This window comes from Lutra lutra, chromosome 9 (genome assembly GCF_902655055.1).
Source record: "Lutra lutra chromosome 9, mLutLut1.2, whole genome shotgun sequence".
In the NCBI taxonomy this organism is placed as follows: Eukaryota; Metazoa; Chordata; class Mammalia; order Carnivora; family Mustelidae; genus Lutra; species Lutra lutra.
Genome location: NC_062286.1, coordinates 53,576,906 through 53,601,601, shown reverse-complemented (window position 1 = coordinate 53,601,601; position 24,696 = coordinate 53,576,906). Strand labels below are relative to the sequence as shown.

General features: G+C 43.3%; 1 pseudogene; it reads right to left on the bottom strand.

Moving 5' to 3' along the window:
• Positions 1–271: 271 nt before the first annotated feature.
• LOC125109809 (U1 small nuclear ribonucleoprotein C-like) lies at positions 272–1,055 on the bottom strand (annotated as a pseudogene).
• Positions 1,056–24,696: the final 23,641 nt, after the last annotated feature.

Below are 24,696 nucleotides of genomic sequence, written 5' to 3'. Positions count from 1 at the left end.
TATTTTGTAGTTTTTAGAATAGAGTATAAATTTTGCATTTATTTTATTAAGTTTATTCCTAAATATTTTATTCTTTTTGATACTATTGTGAATGCACTTTCATTTTTTAAATTTGTTTTTTTTTTTGTTAACTAAAACAGATGATAATTTTAATTTCACATTTCACAATAGAAATGAAAATTGCTTTTTTTTTTTTTTGGTCCCACTACTCCCCTGCAAAAACTATTCTCTCTTTGATAAGAAGGGGAAGCAAGTCTTCCTGGTTATCTTGTTAGAAAACACCCAGAGTCACAGGACCATGATCTCCTAGTGAAGTACAACAAGTAATATAAAAAGGATATAAAGAAGTTCCCTCTCTCTTTATCTGTCTGGTCATCATTCCTGGCTGATTGGGCACCATCATGGGACAAGCAAGAAGTCTCATCCACTAGGGGTGCAGGCATCATTGGTATGTGACCGTCCATAGGTGGCCTCATTCCAGGAGCAGGTCCCAGTGGCATCATCCCAGGAGGAGGAGGGCCCATCACTGGCATCATGGGAGGGCCCTCCATATGGGACGATGGCATCATACCAAGGCAATGAGGATCTGGAGACTGGCGGGGAGGTGGGATCATTGTCCCTGGAGGAGGAGGAACAAAGAATGCCGTAGGAGGTATCTATCCTTGCTGAAGTGCAGTGGTTGTTTTATTGATCAGGCTCTGAGCCTGCTCTTCCATGCATTTCTTTTTTTTTTTTTTTAAGAATTTTTTATTCATTTATTTGACAGAGAGAGATCACAAGCAGGCAGAGAGACAAGCAGAGAGAGAGGAGGAAGCAGGCTCCCTGCCGAGCAGAGAGCCCGATGCGGGGCTCCATCCCAGGACCCTGAGATCATGACCTGAGCCCAAGGCAGCGGCTTAACCCACTGAGCCACCCAGGCGCCCCTCTTCCATGCATTTCTGATAGCAGTCTTTCACATTCTTTTTGTGTTTCCTACTACTACAGCTTATCTTTCTCACAGATGGAGAGTCATGGGTGAAGTACATGTTGCAGTAGTCACAATGAAACCTAGGCATGTTGCTCTGCAGGCCATTGGCTATTCTGTCCCTGATTTGTTTTCTTAATTTGGCTTTCGGATTATTCATTGCAAGTGGGTAGAAATACAATTGATTTTTTGCATTTTGATTTTGTATCCTGCAGTCTTGCTGACCTAGTTTAATAGTTCTAATACTATTTTTTAGTGGATTTCTTAAGATTTTTTAATATCCAAGATCACATCATTTGTGACTAGAGATAGTTTTACTTCTTTTTAGTCTGGACACTTTTTATTTCTTTTTCTTACTCTTTGTCCTAAGGAATGGTCTTAAGAGTTTGGAAAGACTAAAATGTACCAGACCAGTCTCTGGGGAGGACCTTGAAAGTGTTCCCACTGTATGCTCAGCATCCTACTTGGTGATCGTTTGTATCCATTTATTGAAAACAAAATAAAACATATATGGAACATTCATGGTGCCCTAAAAGTCTAATGGGAATGTTCTTCTCATTCTTCCCCTTTTGGGCTAAATGTTTCCTTTTCAGTGCAGACTTACTGAGACCTTCTTTTTGACATATTTTCTAGGTATCTAAGATATAGTGCTGAACAGGAGTGGCCAACACTTAGCTCAAACATCTATCTCAAAAATCAGGGAGAAAGACAGGCCAAACTGATAATTGTACACTCAGGAGAGTGTATAATTTACAATTTATGGAAGGGATGTACAGAGTGATATGGGAGCACAGGAAAGGGGAAAGGGAAAAAGATTCTCAGTGGAAGCAGACTGGATGGGGACATCTTGAAAAGTAGGCAAGGGACACAAGTGTGTTTCGGATACACAAAGCCCCAACTGGCCCTCCACCAGGACCACTTCTCCAGTGACTTCTCCCTCCCTATTTGATTAGTGTGCAAATAGGAGTGTGTAGACTCTCGGTGCGAGTCCTCTAAGGACCCTGGAGGAATGAGTAAGTCTAAGGAAGGAGAAATAGGAAGAATGGTTGAGGCCAACCAGGAATCATAACTAGGACTTCCTCATGGCTTCTTGAGAAAAATTACTCATCCTGTTATCCTTCTCTTCCGAGAAACCCTCTTCCCTTGGTCTGTCATATGACTTTGTTCTCTTGCATTCTGCTCTACTTTGAGGCAAAGGGCCTCAGTTCAAATCCTGCCTCAGGTAGCCACGAATGTTTACTTTCTTCAGTTGAATAGGCCACAAATGTACCATCAAAACGCCTGATGTTAGGTGACCAACCATGTTGGTTTACTTGAGGGTATCTCAGTTTTACCACGAAAAGTCCTGCATCCTGGGAAACCTCTCAGTCCCAGGCAAACTGGAATGGTTAATCACTCTCTCAGTATCTCTAGACGGGAACAATCTTCAAAGGAGTTTATTCAGCATCGGAAACCAAAGTTTTTAATGCACCTGGGAGGTACTTTCATCTATTGATGATTAGTTAAGACTCTGAGGTTAAGACCCAAGATAGCCTTTCAGTTCTGCCAGTTACAGTTTCTGGGCTTTCAGCCAGTTATTGTCATTCTGAGCCTCACTTTTCACATCGGTGGAACTATGGGAATGACACTAATTGCATAGGACTGTTGAGAATTTATTGAGAGAATTCCTGCAAAGTGCTCGGCATAGGCTCTGGAGCACTGTAAGGGATTGATAAAAATCAATACTCTTGTTCAGAGATCAGCAAACTGATGATAGTGGACCAAATCCAATCAGCCTCCTATTATTATAAATAAAGTTTCATTGGTGCCCCATCCATGTTTTCACACATTGTCTATGACTCCTTTCAAGCTATAAAGGCAAAGTTGAGTAGTTGCACTGGCTGCAAAGCTTAAAATAGTTTCTGGTCCTTTATAGAAAGAGTTTGCAGGGGCACCTGGGTGGCTCAGTGGGTTAAAGCCTCTGCCTTCAGCTCGGGTCATGATCCCAGAGTCCTGGGATTGAGCCCCACATTGGGCTGTCTGCCCGGCAGGGAGCCTGCTTCCTCCTCTCTCTCTGCCTGCCTCTCTGCCTACTTGTGATCTCTGTCTGTCAAATAAATAAAATCTTAAAAAAAAAAAAAAAGAAAGAGTTTGCAGATACCTACTTCTACTAATATTACCAAGTACAGTTGAAGGAGTCCTGACTCAAAGCAGGAAGCCTGGGGCTCCAGTCTGATAGGCATTAGCTCCCTGACTTTGGGTAGAGCACTCGACTCCTCAGTGATCAAGTGATCAAGTGTCTTTGCCTGTGAAACAAGTCGATGATGTATGAGGCCTAACCATGTGGCCAAACATCCGGGACCTATGTTTTGAACCTCTGAGATGCTTACGGAAAGAATTCTGTGGAAGATGGGTGAAGTGTGCAGTGAATTCTGGCTTTGATGCCTCTTTCTTGAATTCCCAGATTTGATGAGGTGTTCCCTTCCTGAGCTGTGCCCTTTACAGTAAGTCCCAGCGGTCTTGAGAAGAAGGCAGGATGAACTAGCTCATCCAACACGCCTGAAAGTCTCTGTTAGTGGCTCTGGAGAAGTCAGGGCTGTGTCCTACCCCACCAGGGAGCCTGGTTTCTGGTGTGAGGAAGAATGACTCACAACCCACTCCACCTGATCTCCCTGCCTATGGGGGTTTGTGGAGAGTAACCCTTACTTGTTCATGATAATTTTTGAATGACTCTGAGCCACCTCAGAGGTCTGTCTCTACTCTCCTGAAAGTGCTGATTTCAGAATGATGTCCTCTGGTTTCATAACTGGACAAAATGCACATGAACAGATAGGGAGAGGGAGGAAGGGAGAGAGAGAGAGAGAGAAAGAAAGAGAGAACAGGCTTTCAAGAGTTTTCCATATTTAATTAGCCATTACATAGAAACCTCCCACTAGGGGTTTGGGGGGGTAGGAAAAGAATAAATGAAACAAGATGGGATTGGGAGGGAGACAAACCATAAGTGACTCTTAATCTCAAAAAACAAACTGAGGGTTGCTGGGGGGAGGGGGGTCGAGAGAGGGGGGTGTGGTTATGGACATCAGGTAGGGTATGTGCTATGGTGAGTGCTGTGAAGTGTGTAAACCTGGCGATTCATAGACCTGTACCCCTGGGGCTAATAATACATTATATGTTTATAAAAAAATAAAAAAAATTAAAAAAAAAGGAGGTAAAAGACAATAAAAGGTTTTGTTAAAGGGGGGAAAAAAAACCCCCAAAACCCCTCCCACTAACTCTTCAGATGTAATTCCATTTTATAAAGAAATCTCTTTCTCCCCATTTCCCCCCATTCCAGATTCTTTCCTTCATTTGTCTCCCTAAGCACCAGTTTAAGTCCTTCTCCTTTGAGAACCTTTTCTGGCTAACACAGGTCTCCCATCCCTCCCTTTTCTGTGTGGTTGGAGACTCTACCCAGCACTACCCCACACCTGGTCTGGATTGCTTTCCTGAGGGTTCTAAGGGCATTAATTTCCTCTTCCCAGAAGGACTGTCATTTCCACAAGGGGAGGGCAGGGCTGTGCTGTCTACCTCATCGGTATACCCTGCGGGTTTGGGCTGGCATTGGGCACAGCAGGAGGTGGGGGCCTGGTAGAAGGTTCTCGTCACCTGCCTCCAGCCAGTGACAGGGCTGGGACTTCCCAACTCATCCAGTCTCTGGAGGCCACATTTAAACCTCTCTTACACCCAGATCTCTTTTTTGACTTGTTATCCTCATAGATGGGTTGATTTCATCCTGCCCTGCTCTTTCCTTAAGGCTGTGGTATGTCAGGGCTGGACTTTTTCCCTGATTAAGATAATGACATCAGGGTTTGGCTGGTGGCAGCCTTTCCCTAGTGAATAAAGAAACAAACTATATTGTCACCACAAATGAGTGCTTATCTGCCTTGTCCTCTTCTTGCAGAATAATTAACATTCTGTTGCTAGGAAAGCCATGAGCGTCATGGGGACGTCTAATTGCATTAACATACTGGAACTCTTTTGATTCTCTTTATTTTGGTGTAAACTGGTATTGTGATTATATGGGGGGGACTAACACTTTCTGTTGTTTTTTTCCTATTATTTGTAAGTTTATTTGAGAGAAAGAGAGCGCACGTGAATGCGGGGGAAGAACAGAGGAGAGGGATAAGCAGACTCCTGACATGCATGAAGCCAGATGCAGGGCTCGATCTCACAACCCTGAGATCATGACCTGAGATGTAATCAGGGGTCAGATGCTCAACCGACTGAGCCACCTAGGCACCCCAAACCCTTCTCTTTAAACTAATGTTGATATGAATTATTTCCAGCAGAAAAAAACACACATTCAAGATACAGGGTGGGTTCATGTCCCGCACTTTCCTGGGCAGCCTGTGGGGTGGCCCTTGGGAATCTGGCTGCAGGGGAATGAAGGCCCGATGGACATTCCTGGGAGGTGTGGGACAAACCAGTGAGGTTCACTCATTCACTCACTTTTTTGTTGTGCCTCTGCTAAGAACTAACAAACGAGAAGACAGCATTCTCCATCTGCATGATTTGTTTCCCCCACACGGACTCTGGATTTTCTAGTTTTCCAGTTCCTAAAGAGCACACACCTGGTTAACCAGTCTTCCTGAGAATTCACGTGGAGCTGGACACTGAGAGGAAAAATTCATGTTCTACAAAGCAAAACACATCTGAAGTGTCAGGCATGAGGAACAATTTGCTATTCCCTGAACATGGAGCGCTTTCCATGAGGGCAGTGCTTTGTGCCGGGCCCATAAAAAGCCCCAGGGACTGGGGCTGAATCATCAATGAGAAGCCAAGGGGCCAGCAGGCTCTGGGCGGGGCAGTCACCTTACCTAATCTGGGGGTATCCCCTATGACTGGCCTGCCCCTCCGACCTGTGAAGGAAAGCACTGAAACTACCAGGGAGCATGAATACGAAGGGTTTGGGTGTCTTTTGGCATTTTGCTTTGTGTCCAGTGTTATCCACTCTTTCTGACACATGTGGGCCAAAGGGCTATTTGGTTTTGGGTCATCAAGAAACCAAAGTTTCATCTTAGAGAGACCTGCACGTTTGTAGGTAGACAGGCTCATTTGTAAATGGTGTCCCAAATAGAGGGCAGTCTCAGAATTCTAGCCTCTAGAACTGTGAGGAAACAAATTTCTGTTGTTTAAGACACCTAGTCTGTGGTATTGGTTACAGCAGCCCTAGGAAACGAATACACTGGGTCTGGTGCTCCTCATTTTTCTAGTAACTATGAGTTTCTCAACCAATTCTAGGTGTTCTGCGGGACTTCTCTTTTGTAGTTCTCAGTGAGCTTTCAAAGGACGTTGTCCTTCCTGCCCATCAGTTTTTTCCCCCCTTAATTATTGAAGTACAATCAACATACAATGTTATATTAGTTTTAGGTGTACAACATAGTGATTCGACAATTCTATAAATTACTCAAATCTCACCACGATATATGTACTCACCATCTGTCACAAAACAACATTATTACAATATTACTGACTATATTCCCTAAATGTTATTCTTTTCATCTCTGTGATTTATTTATTTTATAACTAGAAGTTTATGCCTCCTACTCCCCTTTACTTCACCCCCATCTACCTCCCCTCTGGCAACCATCTGTTCTCTGTATTTGTGTTTTTTGGGGGGCACCTGGGTGGCTCATTAGGTTAAATGTCCGACTCTTGATTTGGACTCAGGTCATGGTCTCAGGGTCATGAGATCGAGTCCCACGACAGGCTCTGAGCTGGGCATGGAGCCTACTTGGGTTTTTTTCTCTCCTTCTCCCTCTGCCCCTCATCTGCCACTCATGCTGTCTCTGTCTTTAAAAAAAAAATTATTTTTTTCTTTGTTATTGCTTGTTCATTTGTTTTTTTTTTTTTAGATTCCACATATAACTGAAATCTTGTCTCATCCATCAAAAAAATTTTTTTAAAGATTTTATTTATTTATTTATTTATTTTTTAAAAGATTTTATTTATTTATTTGAGAGAGAGACAGTGAGAGAGAGCATGAGTGAGGAGAAGGTCAGAGAGAGAAGCAGACTCCCTGCGGAGCTGGGAGCCCGACGTAGGACTCGATCCCGGGACTCCAGGATCATGACCTGAGCTGAAAGCAGTCGTCCAACCAACTGAGCCACCCAGGCGTCCCAAGATTTTATTTATTTATTTGACAGATGGAGATCACAGAGAAGCAGGCAGAGAGAGAGAGAGGAGGAAGCAGGCTCCCCGCTGAGCAGAGGGCCCGATTCGGGGCTCGATCCCAGGACCCTGGGATCATGACCCAAGCCGAAGGCAGAGGCTTTAACCCACTGAGCCACATAGGTGCCCCCAAAATTTTTTTAAAAAAGAGATTTAATTTATTTATTTGAGAGAGAAAGAGAGACAGAGAGCAGGAGCAGGGGGAGGAACAGAGACGGAGGGAGAGGGACAGACAGGGAGACTCTGCCCTGAGCACGGAGCCCAACTAGGGGCTCAATCTCATGACCCAAAGATCATGACCTGAGCTGAAACCAAGAGTCTGACACTTAACTGAATGAGCCACCCAGGCACCTCAATGCCTATCAAATTTTAAGACAGAGTTTTACCCCACTTTTTTATTCTTTGCATTCTTTTCCTCCTGGTGTGCTGGGAAAACCTGGGATCAGAAGTTAAGAGACTGAAGCCAAGAACACTGTTATCAAGCTGTGTGATCTTGGGGAGGTCACAAAAGCTCCTGGTCCTCAGACTCCTGGCCTTTAAAACCAGTGGTGGGACGGGAGCTCCCTGAAGCCCCTCCCCAGCTCTGACAGATACTCCCAAGTCTGCAATTAACCTCTCACTGGACACTCTAGTGAGCTCTGTCTTTTCTCACGTTGCTGAATTTTTCCCATTCGTAAAGTAGCTAGGCTGTTCCTTCTTGCTAATATCTGTAAGGCAGTCCAACAGCAAGAAAGAGGCCAACCTCTCAGAGGTCACAGGTGCTAGTGAGAAAACCAGGAAGCATAGTTCCAATTCTGGGAGTAGACCTGAAATTCTAGAGCTGTCAGTTAAATTCCCAGTGCTTCCTCTGACTTCCTTTGTTCAATGAGACAAGTTAATGAATTACTTTTTGTTTCAACATAGGCGGTGGTTGAGGTTAAATGTTCCATTTGTGGGTGATCACAGAGATGTAAAATCATGCAAAAATGAATTGATGAGCAGCCAGTCCCGTGAAGCTGGCACCAATTCCCGGGAAGCCTTGATCTTTTGGCAGTATGGCTCAGCCTATGGTTGGGTGTTGAGTCTGGGTCCAAACAGAGTATGGATCTTTCTCCTTTTCCCATTCCATTTGCAGCCACTCAATCCAGCCTTGAACGCTTTGTCAGCTTACCCACTGTACTGGGTATGGGCTCATGTGTCATTCTGGTGCACTCCTGGAGCCCATCCTAGGATTTGTTCACCTGAAATTGGAGGCCGCTAACCATTTTCCCAATGAGTGCCCAGTGGCTTCATGTTTTGCTGTGTGCCCCTTTTTAATTCTGTTTAGCTCAATGCAGCTTCACAAATTTAAGTACTTCCTGATGTATTCAGAACCGTAAGAATACACAGTATCACATACAGAAGGACTACACCACCCAGTCCTGGACTCCAGGGAGCTTACGATTTTCCCAGGAAGATAAGATATGTACATGAAACAATCTGAGAATAGTCGAGAGGAAATAGCTATTGTCCCCGTTGGGCTGAATAGAGGCTCGAGTGCTCAAATGGAGAACTGAGTCATAAGTTCCAGGACTGGTGAGAAAGGAGAGAAACTGGAGATGGCTGCAATTTTAGGGAAGAGAAAATGTGAGCCTTGATCTGTTCTTGGCATTTTCGGAATGAGACCAGTTCATATGCGTGATACCAGTTCATATGGGCATTTCAAGCCCTGGAGGATCAGAAGAATCCCTGAGACTGATGGAAGTGAGATGTTGGGTTAAGAGAGAGGGATCTTAGGAGAGGTAAAAATTAGTAAAGAGAAGGGCCAGTGATGGAAAGTGGATTTGAAGGAATAGCCTGTTTAATTTGGACTGTGCGAGATGGTTTCCAAGCAAACACCCCTCCCCTTTCTCCATCCCCTACCTTCTTCGATTTCCAGACCCTGATGTCATGACTCAGCACAGCTGCAGTTATGTATCTTTTCCCTTCCGCCCAAACCCCCTCAGCTAAAGTACCACTTTCTTGGCACCCAAAATGGAGTGCATCGCCAATGGAACAGATGAAAAATTGATTTTGGACTATCAGCTGTGATGGAAAGCTAAGGGCTACTGCATGGCTTTCTCTGAGTTGGCCACTAAAAAATGGGGTGGGCTGGGCCTTCTGAGAGGGTGGAATTTGCAAAAATCTTTTCTAGGGGCACCTGGGTGGCTCAGTGGGTTAAAGCCTCTGCCTTCGGCTCAGGTCATGATCCTGGTGTCCTGGGATCGAGCCCCGCATAGGGATCTCTGCTCGGTGGGGAGTCTGCTTCCTCCTCTCTCTCTCTCTCTCTGCCTGCCTCTCTGCCTACTTGTGATCTCTGTCAAATAAATAAATAAAATCTTAAAAAAAAATCTTTTCTAAAAAATGGGCACTGGGAGACTTCCATCCTTTCTAAATCAGTCTGGACTCTGACCCCTTTTAGATAGAGTTCCGGGTCCATTTCCATCCTGTGGAACAGGGATGGCATGGTGGTGGGAGTTAATGGGATGGTTTACCCGGGAAGGTCTGAGGGCTCCAGGGAAGAGGGAGATGCTGGATGAGGCAAGGGCTCCCTCCAAGCTCTTATAGGAAAACACAAAACTACCACGAGAGAACAGATTTTCTTTTTCACCCTGACAGGTCAACTACTTTCTTGGAGCAGGCCAGGAGCCATTGGTAACAGGTTACTTTGTTATTTAAAATATCATCAAGAAGAATTGGGGTGGGCTTTGGTCTTTCCTAGGTGGAGGAATGGATATATGACCTAATGAGGGTTTAAGGTGATTAGTATCATTGTTTCAGGGGCCTCGGAAATGGTACTTTCCTGGAGGGCAGGAACATTCCTATAAATTAATTCTCATATCCCCATCTCCTCTCAAGGCAAGTGAGAGAGGGGGATGGCAGACTCACATAGAGAGAAGACCATAAGTAGACAGGAAACACAATTTCCTTCTACTATGCTGCTTCAATCTGCATTATTCTTTGGCAGTTAAGGGTTGGCATGGCCGGTTACCCCTTTAGCTCTGGTCTGACTGTGATAGCACACCACAGAGAGATGACCTTTGTGGCCCAAGCAACTCAGAAAGGTCATTTTGTTGCTTGCCAGTAAATAACTGAACGATCTGGGTCTGATAGAATTTGGGCTAGATGTCCTTTCTTGTGAAGTTTTGATATAAGAGGAAAAAACAGACAATTCACTGATTTTATTACCTTGTGGGAGGCAGTATATTGTGGTGGTTAAGATCATGGGCTTTGGATTCACTTGACTCATATCTTGCGTCCCTTGCTTAAGAGCTATATGCCCTAGACCAAGTTCCTTACCTTCTCCAAGCCTCAGTTTCTTCATCAGTAAAACAGGGACAATAATCCTATCTAAATAACAGGTCTAAAAGTTGTTTAAGAACTCATTGAGTAATATATGCGTGGCACACGGTGATACAACTGGTAAAAGATAGCCAGTGGTAGTGATTATTACTTATAGAAGATTTGGATAGGAAAGCTATTTGGTGTATTCAGTGAGATGGGCCATTTGGCAAGGAAGTTCATTATAATACTCGTTATTAAAAACAAACAAATAGGGTCACCTGGGTGGCTCAGTCGGTTAAGTGTCTGACTCTTGATCTCAGCTCAGGTCTTGATCTCAGGGCCATGAGTTCAAGCCCGTCAGGGGCTCCACACTGGGCATGAAGCCTGCTTAAAAAAAATTAAAAACAAACAAATAAATGTCCAAGACACTGGGAAGAGATATAAATAGGACAGATACCCTTGACCTCTTCTATGACCACATGGCAATAACTTTTGACCACCGGGCAGCTGACTGAGACTGACTACCTGGCTTTCCCTGCCCCATGATCTATGAGAGTACAGGACGCTTTGTCTTGCCGGTGGCTAACATAATAGATCTGAGTTGGAAACTAAATATATCAATGCAAAGAATATTTACTGATCTGCTGCTGCATGCTAGAGACTGTTGTAAGAGCTGGGGATCTAGCAGTTGTCAATGTCCTTGACCCCATGGCACATACATAGATGTACCTACATGTAAGCAATTGACAAGGTCATTTCTGATAGTAATAAGGGCTATGGGAACATGGTTTCCTCCAGACGCATATGTTAGAGGCTTTGACAGAACAAAGACTTGAATGTGGCTTTCAAGACCACCAAGGCTGATTCCACTGTGCCTACCTATGCACACTTAGGACTCGAGGGCAAAGCTTCTCACTTGGGAGACATAAGGGCCCCCAGGTCCTCTGAAATACAAAGCTCCACTCAGTGTGGGGGAGCCTTGGAAAATCCTTCTTCTCTCCTCCTGGAATTATGTTAATAGGTCTTACATCCTAAAAGGTCCCTTTGCAATAAAATTCATGTTTTCAACCAACTCAGTACTTTCCTGTCTCTCCCATTTGCACAGATCTCTGTTATATGGAAGTTTAAAAAAAATGTGTCGAGTTCTCGGGATTACATGTTTCTGAGTAAAACAGAAATATGTTCCCTTTTTAATCCTCCATACAGAAAGTATCTCTGGAAACATATACCAACCATTGCCAAATGCCTGGGAGTCAGGAAAAGTAATACCTGCCAAACCTTTAAAGTTGGATTTTCATCCAAAGTGAAAATTAAGGAGTTGGCTCTCCTGCACTTTGGATCAATGACACAGGAAGCTGAGCAGGCCCTGAACTAGAGGTCAAGGGAGCCCAAGTTTTCTGGAAGTTATTAGTCATGTTACAACAGTCATGTTACATTGGTCAAACTGCTGCATATCTCTGGGGCTGTCTCCTCATCTGTCAAGTGGGATTATTCAAGAGTTGTCTTGGGGGTACGATAAGGTAATGCATCTATTAGCATGATCCATCCAATACCCTGCTTTCTTTGTTTCTTGACCTGACCCTCCAAAAATCTCTTTCTGCAACCCAGCTCAGCCTTCTACTCTCTTGGTTACACCCTAGGTCACTGTCGCCAGCAACTTCTCTTATCTCTAAAATTTGGTTTCAAGGATTCCCTCCTCTGAGAATGATCTGGTCTTCTTCTGCTTCCTTGGCACCTACACTGAAGAATTCCCTGATCCCCTCCGGCCACCCATCCCCTGCCCCTACACCGCTGTCATTCCTCTCACCCTTTGGCCTCACTCCCTTTCTTGTCCACTCTGGAATCAGTGCTTGATTGTAACCACTCCCCCTTTTCCCTGTTACATTTTCTTGGCATAATCAGAGATATAGTTGAACCCAACTATTCACGTTGTTGCAGCTGACCTTAGTTGGGGAAAATCACACAATGAGGCTATTTTTTTTTCCCATTTAAATGTCACGACCCCTTACCTTAAATAAGCATTCACCACAGCCTAGCTACCCCATTATGTTTCCCTAGTGAGGTTGCTTTGAGATTCATCCAAGTGCCCATTTTATACTCTCTTCTCCTTTTTTTTTTTTTTAAAGATTTTATTTATTTGACAGACAATGCTCACAAGTAGGCAGAGGGAGAGGAGGAAGCAGGCTCCCCACGGAGCAGAGACCCTGATATGGGGCTCGATCCCAGGACCCTGGGACCATGACCTGAGCCGAAGGCAGAGGCTTAACCCACTGAGCCACCCAGGCACCCCTCTCTTCTCCTTTCTTAAAACTCCTGTCTTCCCCTGCCTGCCACTGCTGATGAATCTTACCCCCAATTCAAAGAGAGCTGAAGGATTTGGACAGAAACCCCAACATCTTTCTGCCATCCAATCTGCCAGCCTCTCCATGCCTGTATTCACATTCTCTGTCTTCTTCTCATCACGGAGGGAAATCTGCCCAGAATTCCTCCCCTTCTCAGCAACTTCACTCCCGTGATTAATTCACCTTCTTTCACACATCCGTCTTCTCTCTCCTGGATCCATTTCCCCACGTATAAACATGCCGTAGTATCTCCCACCTTAACACAAAACAGAATATGTTCACTTTTGACCCTCATCCTCCTGCCATGCCAATTCTTTGGTCCCTGTCTGTGAAAACCTTCTAGAGAGCTGTCTACACTCCAAGCCTTCACTCGGTCACCTCACATTCACCCTTCAGGCCACCCCTGTCTGGATTCTTCTTCTCAGTGTTCCACTGAAACAGCTCTGTCTGGGTCACCGGTAACCTCTGTGCTCTTTTGTCGTCCTCTTACCAGACTGTTTATCAGCATTCAACAGGATTACTTCCTTCCTCTTCCTGGAAACAGCCACGGTGTTTAGGTTCCCTGATGTGCCCTCTTCTGGTTTGCTTTTAAAACTTCTGGGAACCTCTTCCCTGTTCCCTTGGTCTCATCTGTCTCTTATCCAGTGTCACCAACATGCTGGTGACTCCCTAATTAATATCTTCAGCTTTGACTTCTTCTTCATTGAACTCGATTTGAATATATAAACACACACGAGACGTCTTCACCATGATATCCATAAGCCATCGCAAATGTTACCCTTCTAGAACAGAACTGAGGACTCCTCCTAAAACTGGTTCTTCTCCAACATTTCCTACTTTGGATTAATTTGGCTGTGTCTTCCCCTCGTCTGTGCGATCCTTTGGGGTGCTTCTTCATCGTTATATTTTAAAAATTCTCAGTGTATGGTAAGTTTTGGTGCTCAGTATCATATCTGTTGAGTGAGGGAACGAAGGAAAGAAGGCATGTGGTTCAGCTTCAACTCCATGCCAAGAAGAAGGCAGGTCTCTGGTGTCATGAGAAGGATATTCATTCATACTGTCCCTGGGTGAGGCAGAGACCAGGCTCTCATTTGTCCCCTCTGAGGTGGAGGAAAGTAAGTGAGTGAGTGGCAGTCAGGGTGAGACGCTGTGTTTACTCTGTTACATGAGGAGATCTCTGGTGGCAAGGGCTCCTCAGCCAGGAAACCCGTAGAACGCACTGGCACAGAGGTAAAGTCACTTGACTGGGCACCTGGAAAAATGGGTTAACCACAGCTTGCTTCGCCATGTCTTCCTGCCTGGCTTCACCATCGTGTGGAGCTCCTGTGCTGTTCCCCAAATACCTGCCTAAGGGTGGTGATGGTGTGTGCTTGGAGAAAGCTCCAGAGACCAGGCCTGATTTTGGCAAACAAGTCTCTAGTGGTGGTTCTCAAACTTGACCACACTTTGCGATCAACTGGGAGCTTTTGAAAGACACAGATACCTAGGCCCATCCCGGAGATTTTGCTTTAGCTGGTCTGGTTTGGGACTGTCATGGGTATTTTTAAAAAGCTCTCCTGGGCCCATCCCGGAGATTTTGCTTTAGCTGGTCTGGTTTGGGACTGTCATGGGTATTTTTAAAAAGCTCTGAGGTGATTCCAATGTGCAGCCAGTCTGAGAACCTGTTCTAAATGGATTAGATGGAATGTTCCTTTCTTGCTCAGAGGGGAAGGAAGAGCCTTGTGTGCAAAGGGACAGAGGGCTGGCTGCTCTGGAGGTTTTAGGCATGGTGCTCTAACCCCCGCCCCTCCCCGCACCTCTGGTGCTTGGAGGCCCCATCAGGACTTTTCCTCCAGGACAGGGGTCAGGACACTTTTCATGCCAAGGGCCAGACAGTAAATATGTTAGGTTTCAGGGGCCATTTGGTCTGAGTCACAGCTACTTAATTTTGCTATTGTAGTGGGAAAACAGCCATATGCAATATATAAATGCGTGAGCACAGCTGTGTTCCATAAAACTTCATTTATGGACACTGGAATTTGCATTTCGTACAACTTTCGCATGTCATGAAATAGTCTTCTTTTGTTTTTTCTTTTTCAGCCATTAAAAAAATGTAAAAACCATTCTTAGTGTGTGCACCTATATGCAAAAAAGTGGTGGCCTGGATTTAGCCTTCTAGTTCTCTGCTCTGAGAGATGAGAGGCAGCCATTCTTCCCAGCTTGATAAATGGCAATATGCCTTCCCACTTTCTTCTTTCCCCCCTTTGACTCTCTGGGCTTTCCCATGTCTCCATTGGTAATGATCAGCAAACCAGCTCTTCCTGTTAGGAGTGTCAGTCAAGAGAGGAATCCTATTTTATCTACCTATGCATTTCATCCTGAATAAGAGCTCAAGTGTATTCAAGCAGGTGATCTTTAGAAAAGATAAGGCTTAGGTTTTTAGCTCTTTGAGTCATGCATTTTCTCCAAAGAGCTGAGGACATTGTAGCAAGAACTTTGAACAGACACTCTTCCTTATGGAATCCTCACAGGAAGGAGGAAGCAACAAGAGAGAAGTTTTAAGTGCTGTGTGTGAGAGAGAGTAACTAGAGTCTCGTTGTCTCATTGGTTAATCCTATTTTCCCCAACCAGATTTAGTGTTTGCAGCAGATACCGTTGGGTGATGCCTATGTCCTACTTCTTCCTGTCCACATTCCATGTCTTCACAGGGGCCCCATGTCCAGCTCCACAGGGTAAACCAGAAGTAGCCTAAGTCAAGAAATAGATACCAAAGAAATAGTCTCTTTTCTCCTTCTGGTCGTTGTCTTGGATGCCTGTTGATACCTGCATGTTGATGCCCGGAACTCTGGCAGCTATTTTGGGACCATGAGGGGGGTTGGTCTGAGTAGGACCCCCCCACCAAGGATGATAGAGCAGAAAGGTGGAAGCAACCTGGATCTCCGATGACATTGTTGTGCCACTGAATGAATCAGCCCTGGAGCTTCCCTGTGCTGGACTCCTTGTCGTGTAAGCTAAATTTTCCTATTGTTTGAAGTCTTTTTAAATAGGGTTTTCTATTTCTTACAGCTGAAAACATTAAAACTCATAGAGAGGTCTGCAATGATACATTCTCCCCAGCATCCAATACTGGGCACATAGTGGGTCCCTAGCTGACTGATTAAGGGAACCACTTACAAGGCATGCAATCCAATTATTATCTAGCAAAACAACTTTTTATATAGAAGTCACTCTCCAAAAGGGTTGCCCTCTTCCAGCATCTCTGGCAGGAAAGCTATCTGCAGTTTATTTTACTTGAAGTCTTAGTGACATATAATAATAATGAGGGGACCCCAAGCCCATTTCAGCTGAAGAGCATATAGACTATGAACTGACCCAGGCTGGTACCTAAGGATTTGTTGGTGAATGCAGCATCTTCTGAGAATCCCATGACTCTCAGAGAAGGACTGATAAAAGCAACACACAATGGATCAGTTGGATATTTGCAGTCACCTTGGTAACAGCAGGTTCTACCTTACAGTTTGAGATACGGTTGCATTCCCATTGCTTTGGCTGCCTAACAAATTAGTCCAAAACTTAGTGATGTAAACTACCATTTATTACCATCACAGATTTTGAGAGTCAGGAACTCTGGGCACAGTGGGGCTGACTCACCTCGGTCGGGGACCTTTAAGCCTGGGGCTAGAATCATTTGAAACATCGCTTGCATGCCCACTCACAGGCCTGGTGGTTGCTGCTGGGAAGATTCAAGGATCTGAGGTTCCTCTAACTTCTCTGTCCTTATGGTCTCTCTATCTGGTCTCTCCAGTAGGGCAGCGTCAGGGTAACGGGACTTCTTACACGTCGGCTCAAGACTCCAAGGTATAGGTCTGGGGAGAGAGAGCGAGCCAGATGGAAATCATGGTGACTTTTACGACCTAGCCTCCAAGGTTATGTAGCATCAATCCACCCCATTCTATTGCTCAAGGAGTTCAAAGATCTGCCCAAGTTCAAGGGCAGGGAATACGACTCCATTTCTTTTATTTTTTTATTTTTTATTTATTTTTATTTCTTTATAAACATATAATGTATTTTTATCCCCAGGGGTACAGGTCTGTGAATCGCCAGGTTTACACACTTCACAGCACTTACCATAGCACATACCCTCCCCAATGTCCCTAACGCCACCCCTTTCTCCCTCCCCGCCCCCCATCAGCCCTCATTTTGTTTTGTGAGATTAAGAGTCACTTATGGGGAGGAGTCAAGATGTCGGAGAAGTAGCAGGCTGAGACTACTTCAGGTAGCGGGAGATCATCTAAAGATTGCAAACACCTACAAATCCAACAGGAGATCGAAGAGAAGAACAGCAACTCTAGAAACAGAAAATCAACCACTTTCTGAAAGGTAGGACTGGCGGAGAAGTGAATCCAAAGCGACGGGAAAATAGACCGCGGGGGGAGGGGCCTGCTCCCGGCAAGCGGCAGAGCAACGGAGCACAAAGCAGGACTTTTAAAAGTCTGTTCCGCTGAGGGACATTGCTCCAGAGGCTTAACCGGGGTGAAGCCCACACGGGGTCAGCGCGGCCTCAGGTCCCGCAGGGTCACAGAAGGATCGGGGATGTCTGAGTGTCGCAGAGCTTACAGGTATTAGAACGGGAGAGCCGGCTACAGAGACAGAGCCGAGGAATGACTTTCAGCTCGGGGTTACCTTGAACCGGTCGCAGGCTCGGTGAGCTCGGAGTGCGGCCAGAGGCCAGGGTGACGGGAGTAATTGGGCGCTGTTCTCTGAGGGCGCACTGAGGAGTGGGGCCCCGGGCTCTCGGCTCCTCCGGGCTGGAGACCGGGAGGCCACCATCTTCATTCCCGCCCTCCGGAACTCTACGGAAAGTGCTCAGGGAACAAAAGCTCCCGAAAGCAAACCCGAGCGGATTACTCAGACCGGCTCTGGGTAAGGGCAGTGCAACTCCGCCTGGGGCAAAGACGCTTGAGAATCACTACAACAGGCCCCTCCCCCAGAAGATCAACAAGAAACCCAGCCAGGACCAAGTTCACCTACCAAGGAGCGCAGTTTCAATACCAAGGAGAGCAGCGGAATTCCAGAGGAGGAGGAAGCAAAGCACGGAACTCATGGCTTTCTCCCCATGATTCTTTAGCCTTGCAGTTAATTTAATTTGTTTTTCTTTTTCAATTTTTTTTTCTTCTTGTGCTAAATTTTTTTAACTTTTACCATTTTCTTTTTTAACGTTTTTTAACTAGTTTATCTAATATATATATATATTTTTTTCTTTTTATATTTTTTCTTTATTGGTTTTCTTTTTTTAATTGCTTCTTTTTTCTTTCTTCTTTTTTTTTTTCTTTATGAACCTCTTTTTATCCCCTTTCTCCCCCCTCACGATTTGGGATCTCTTCTGATTTGGCTAAAGCACATTTTCCTGGGGTTGTTGCCACCCTTTTAGTGTTTTACTTGCTCCTTCATATACTCTTATCTGGACAAAATGACAAGGCGAAAAAATTCACAACAAAAAAAAGAACAAGAGGCAGTACCAAAGGCTAGGGACCTAATCAATACAGACATTGGTAATATGTCAGATCTAGAGTTCAGAATGACGATTCTCAAAGTTTTAGCCGGGCTCGAAAAAGGCAAGGAAGATATTAGAGAAACGCTCTCAGGAGATATAAAAGCCCTTTCTGGAGAAATAAAAGAACTAAAATCTAACCAAGTTGAAATCAAAAAAGCTATTAATGAGGTGCAATCAAAAATGGAGGCTCTCACTGCTAGGATAAATGAGGCAGAAGAAAGAATTAGCGATATAGAAGACCAAATGACAGAGAATAAAGAAGTTGAGCAAAAGAGGGACAAACAGCTACTGGACCACGAGGGGAGAATTCGAGAGATAAGTGACACCATAAGATGAAACAACATTAGAATAATTGGGATTCCAGAAGAAGAGGAAACAGAGAGGGGAGCAGAAGGTATGTTGGAGAGAATTATTGGAGAGAATTTCCCCAATATGGCAAAGGGAACAAGCATCAAAATCCAGGAGGTGCAGAGAACCCCCCTCAAAATCAATAAGAATAGGTCCACACCCCGTCACCTAATAGTAAAATTTACAAGTCTTAGTGACAAAGAGAAGATCCTGAAAGCAGCCCGGGAAAAGAAGTCTGTAACGTACAATGGTAAAAATATTAGATTGGCAGCAGACTTATCCACAGAGACCTGGCAGGCCAGAAAGAGCTGGCATGATATATTCAGAGTACTAAATGAGAAAAACATGCAGCCAAGAATACTATATCCAGCTAGGCTATCATTGAAAATAGAAGGAGAGATGAAAAGCTTCCAGGACAAACAAAAACTGAAAGAATTTGCAAATACCAAACCAGCTCTACAGGAAATATTGAAAGGGGTCCTCTAAGCAAAGAGAGACCCTCAAAGTAGTAGATCAGAAAGAAACAGAGACAGTATACAATAACAGTCACCTTACAGGCAATACAATGGCACTAAATTCATATCTCTCAATACTTACCCTGAATGTTAATGGGCTAAATGCCCCAATCAAAAGACACCGGGTATCAGAATGGATAAAAAACCAAAACCCATCTATATGTTGCCTACAAGAAACTCATCTTAAACCCGAAGACACCTCCAGGTTTAAAGTGAGGGGGTGGAAAAGAATTTACCATGCTAATGGACATCAGAAGAAAGCAGGAGTGGCAATCCTTATATCAGATCAATTAGATTTTAAGCCAAAGACTATAATAAGAGATGAGGAAGGACACTATATCATACTCAAAGGAACTGTCCAACAAGAAGATCTAACAATTTTAAATATCTATGCCCCTAACGTGGGAGCAGCCAACTATATAAACCAATTAATAACAAAATCAAAGAAACACACCGACAATAATACAGTAATAGTAGGGGACTTTAACACTCCCCTCACTGAAATGGACAGATCATCCAAGCAAAAGATCAACAAGGAAATAAAGGCCTTAAACGACACACTGGACCAGATGGACATCACAGATATATTCAGAACATTTCATCCCAAAGCAACAGAATACACATTCTTCTCTAGTGCACATGGAACATTCTCCAGAATAGATCACATTCTCGGTCCTAAATCAGGTCTCAACCGGTATCAAAAGATTGGAATCATTCCCTGCATATTTTCAGACCACAATGCTCTGAAGCTAGAACTCAATCACAAGAGGAAATTTGGAAAGAACCCAAATACATGGAGACTAAACAGCATCCTTCTAAAGAATGAATGGGTCAACCAGGAAATTAAAGAAGAATTGAAAAAATTCATGGAAACAAATGATAATGAAAACACAACGGTTCAGAATCTGTGGGACACAACAAAGGCAGCCCTGAGAGGAAAATATATAGCGGTACAAGCCTTTCTCAAGAAACAAGAAAGGTCTCAGGTACACAACCTAACCCTACACCTAAAGGAGCTGGAGAAAGAACAAGAAAGAAACCCTAAACCCAGCAGGAGAAGAGAAATCATAAAGATCAGAGCAGAAATCAATGAAATAGAAACCAAAAAAACAATAGAACAAATCAATGAAACTAGGAGCTGGTTCTTTGAAAGAATTAATAAGATCGATAAACCCCTGGCCAGACTTATCAAAAAGAAGAGAGAAAGGACCCAAATAAATAAAATCATGAATGAAAGAGGAGAGATCACAACGAACACCAAAGAAATACAGAGAATTATAAGAACATACTATGAGCAACTCTACGCCAACAAATTTGACAATCTGGAAGAAATGGATGCATTCCTAGAGACATATAAACTACCACAACTGAACCAGGAAGAAATAGAAAGCCTGAACAGACCCATAACCAGTAAGGAGATTGAAACAGTCATCAAAAATCTCCAAACAAACAAAAGCCCAGGGCCAGACGGCTTCCCGGGGGAATTCTACCAAACATTTAAAGAAGAACTAATTCCTATTCTCCTGAAACTGTTCCAAAAAATAGAAATAGAAGGAAAACTTCCAAACTCATTTTATGAGGCCAGCATCACCTTGATCCCAAAACCAGACAAGGATCCCATCAAAAAAGAGAACTACAGACCAATATCCTTGATGAACACAGATGCAAAAATTCTCGCCAAAATACTAGCCAGTAGGATTCAACAGTACATTAAAAGGATTATTCACCATCACCAAGTGGGATTTATTCCAGGGCTGCAAGGTTGGTTCAACATCCGCAAATCAATCAATGTGATACAACACATTAATAAAAGAAAGAACAAGAACCATATGATACTCTCCATAGATGCTGAAAAAGCATTTGACAAAGTACAGCATCCCTTCCTGATCAAAACTCTTCAAAGTGTAGGGATAGAGGGCACATACCTCAATATTATCAAAGCCATCTATGAAAAACCCACCGCAAATATCATTCTCAATGGAGAAAAACTGAAAGCTTTTCCGCTAAGGTCAGGAACATGGCAGGGATGTCCGTTATCACCACTGCTATTCAACATAGTACTAGAAGTCCTAGCCTCAGCAATCAGACAACAAAAGGAAATTAAAGGCATCCAAATTGGCAAAGAAGAAGTCAAACTATCACTCTTCACAGATGATATGATACTATATGTGGAAAACCCAAAAGACTCCACTCCAAAACTGCTAGAACTTGTACAGGAATTAAGTAAAGTGTCAGGATATAAAATCAATGCACAGAAATCAGTTGCATTTCTCTACACCAACAACAAGACAGAAGAAAGAGAAATTAAGGAGTCAATCCCATTTACAATTGCACCCAAATCTATAAGATACCTAGGAATAAACCTAACCAAAGAGACTAAGAATCTATACACAGAAAACTATAAAGTACTCATGAAAGAAATTGAGGAAGACACAAAGAAATGGAAAAATGTTCCATGCTCCTGGATTGGAAGAATAAATATTGTGAAAATGTCTATGCTACCTAAAGCAATCTACACATTTAATGCAATTCCTATCAAAGTACCATCCATTTTTTTCAAAGAAATGGAACAAATAATCCTAAAATTTATATGGAACCAGAAAAGACCTCGAATAGCCAAAGCAATATTGAAAAAGAAAGCCAAGTTGGTGGCATCACAATTCCGGACTTCAAGCTCTATTACAAAGCTGTCATCATCAAGACAGCATGGTACTGGCACAAAAACAGACACATAGATCAATGGAACAGAATAGAGAGCCCAGAAATAAACCCTTAACTCTATGGTCAACTCATCTTCGACAAAGCAGGAAAGAATGTCCAATGGAAAAAAGACAGCCTCTTCAATAAATGGTGTTGGGAAAATTGGACAGCCACATGCAGAAAAATGAAATTGGATCATTTCCTTACACCACACACGAAAATAGACTCAAAATGGATGAAGGATCTCAATGTGAGAAAGGAATCCATCAAAATCCTTGAGGAGAACACAGGCAGCAACCTCTTCGACGTCAGCCGCAGCAACATCTTCCTAGGAACATCACCAAAGGCAAGGGAAGCAAGGGCAAAAATGAACTATTGGGATTTTATCAAGATCAAAAGCTTTTGCACAGCAAAGGAAACAGTGAACAAAACAAAAGACAACTGACAGAATGGGAGAAGATATTTGCAAATGACATATCAGATAAAGGGCTAGTGTCCAAAATCTATAAAGAACTTAGCAAACTCAACACCCAAAGAACAAATAATCCAATCAAGAAATGGGCAGAGGACATGAACAGACATTTCTGCAAAGAAGACATCCAGATGGCCAACAGTCACATGAAAAAGTGCTCCACATCACTCGGCATCAGGGAAATACAAATCAAAACCACAGTGAGATATCACCTCACACCAGTCAGAATGGCTAAAATTAACAAGTCAGGAAATGACAGATGCTGGCGAGGATGCGGAGAAAGGGGAACCCTCCTACACTGTTGGTGGGACTGCAAGCTGGTGCAACCACTCTGGAAAACAGCATGGAGGTTCCTCCAAAATGTTGAAAATAGAACTACCCTATGACCCAGCAATGCACTGCTGGGTATTTACCCTAAAGATACAAACGTAGTGATCCGAAGGGGCACGTGCACCCGAATGTTTATAGCAGCAATGTCTCCAATAGCCAAACTATGGAAAGAACCTAGATGTCCATCAACAGACGAATGGATAAAGAAGATGTGGTATATATACACAATGGAATACTATGCAGCCATCAAAAGAAATGAAATCTTGCCATTTGCGACGACGTGGATGGAACTAGAGGGTATCATGCTTAGCGAAATAAGTCAATCGGAGAAAGACAACTATCATATGATCTCCCTGATATGAGGGAGAGGAGATGCAACATGGGGGGTTGAGGGGGTAGGAGAAGAATAAATGAAACAAGATGGGATTGGGAGGAAGAGAAACCATAAGTGACTCTTAATCTCACAAAACAAACTGAGGGTTGATGGGGGGAGGGGGGGGGGGGGGGGGGGTAGGATTATGGACATTGCGAAGGGTATGTGCTATGGTGAGTGCTGTGAAGTGTGTAAACCTGGCGATTCGCAGACCTGTACCCCTGGGGATAAAAATACATGTTTATAAAATAAAAAAAAAATAAAAAAAAAAAAAGAATCAAAGAAAGAACAACCCCCCAAAAAATTTTTTTTCATAAATTCCCACAAAAAGATAATACCCAGTTATATATGTAGTGTTTTTTTAAAAATAGGATTCCAATAATATTTATAAAATAATGAGGCACTTAATATATTCTGGTCATTCTTCTCAGTACATCACCTAGGTTAATTCTCCACCACTTGCAAGCTGTGTGACTCTGAGCAAGGACTTAATCTCTTCACCCCTCTGTTTCTGCATCTGTAAAATGGGTGTAGTAATCCTATCTCCCTTGTAGGGTGAATGTGAGGATTAAAAAATAATGGCTACCATTTGTTGAATTCATTGAATTCTTACCACAGGCCAGTTATTATTCTAAGTCCTTTACATGATGATCTCATTTAAAAAATCTGTATACATGTAAATATTCATTGTATGAAAGTAAGATTGTACAGTACATTTTACTTTGTAAGCTGTTTTTTCATTTAGTAAAACAACTGCCACATTTTTTAAAAAATTGATTTATTGACAGAGATCACAAGTAGGCAGAGAGACTGGCAGAGAGAGAGGGGGAAGCAGGCTCCCCGCTTAGCAGAGAGCCCGATGTGGGGCTCGATCCCAAGAACCTGAGATCATGACCTAAGCCGAAGGTAGAGGCTTAACCCTCTGAGCCATCCAGGCGCCCTCAACTGCCACATTTTGTCTATGTCATTAAGTATTCTTATCTCTCATAATTTTAATGACTTCATAAAATGCCATAATAGGCATGTGTTACAATTTTTTCAACGAATTCTCTTTCAATGTAGTATCCAGCTTTCATTTATGAGAAACACTTTTTAAATTATTATTATTAGAAGCACTCTGATTAAAAACTTCATCGGGGAAATTTCTGCTGCATTCATCCTGTTTTCCTCAGGATAACTTTCTAGAACAGGAATGGCTGAATACGCATTTAAAACAACATCTTACTCTCTTCAGGCAAGTTGTGTCCATTTCCATTTCTATTAGCAGCTCATGTAAGAGGATCTGTGCTCCCCACTCTCACACCATGGGTGGCTTTCTGCCTAAAATCAACAATTTGATGGTGGAAAATCCGTGTCTCCCGGTCATATTAACATATATTTCTTCAATTTTTGGAGATTAATCTTCATTTGGGTTGGTCTTCACTTTACAGTTACATTTTCATATACGCCCTACACTATTTCCTCAGGAAAATTCTTAGAAGTGGAATTGCCGAGTCAAAGGAAATAGCTATTTTTATGACTTTTATTCTGGTGCCAAATTACCCTCTGAAAAGGTTGTGCCAAATTACATTTCCTCAGGTGGAGTAGGGGAATGCTCATTTCCCCACACTCCAACCAACATCCGGTATAACTGCTGCTATTACTATTA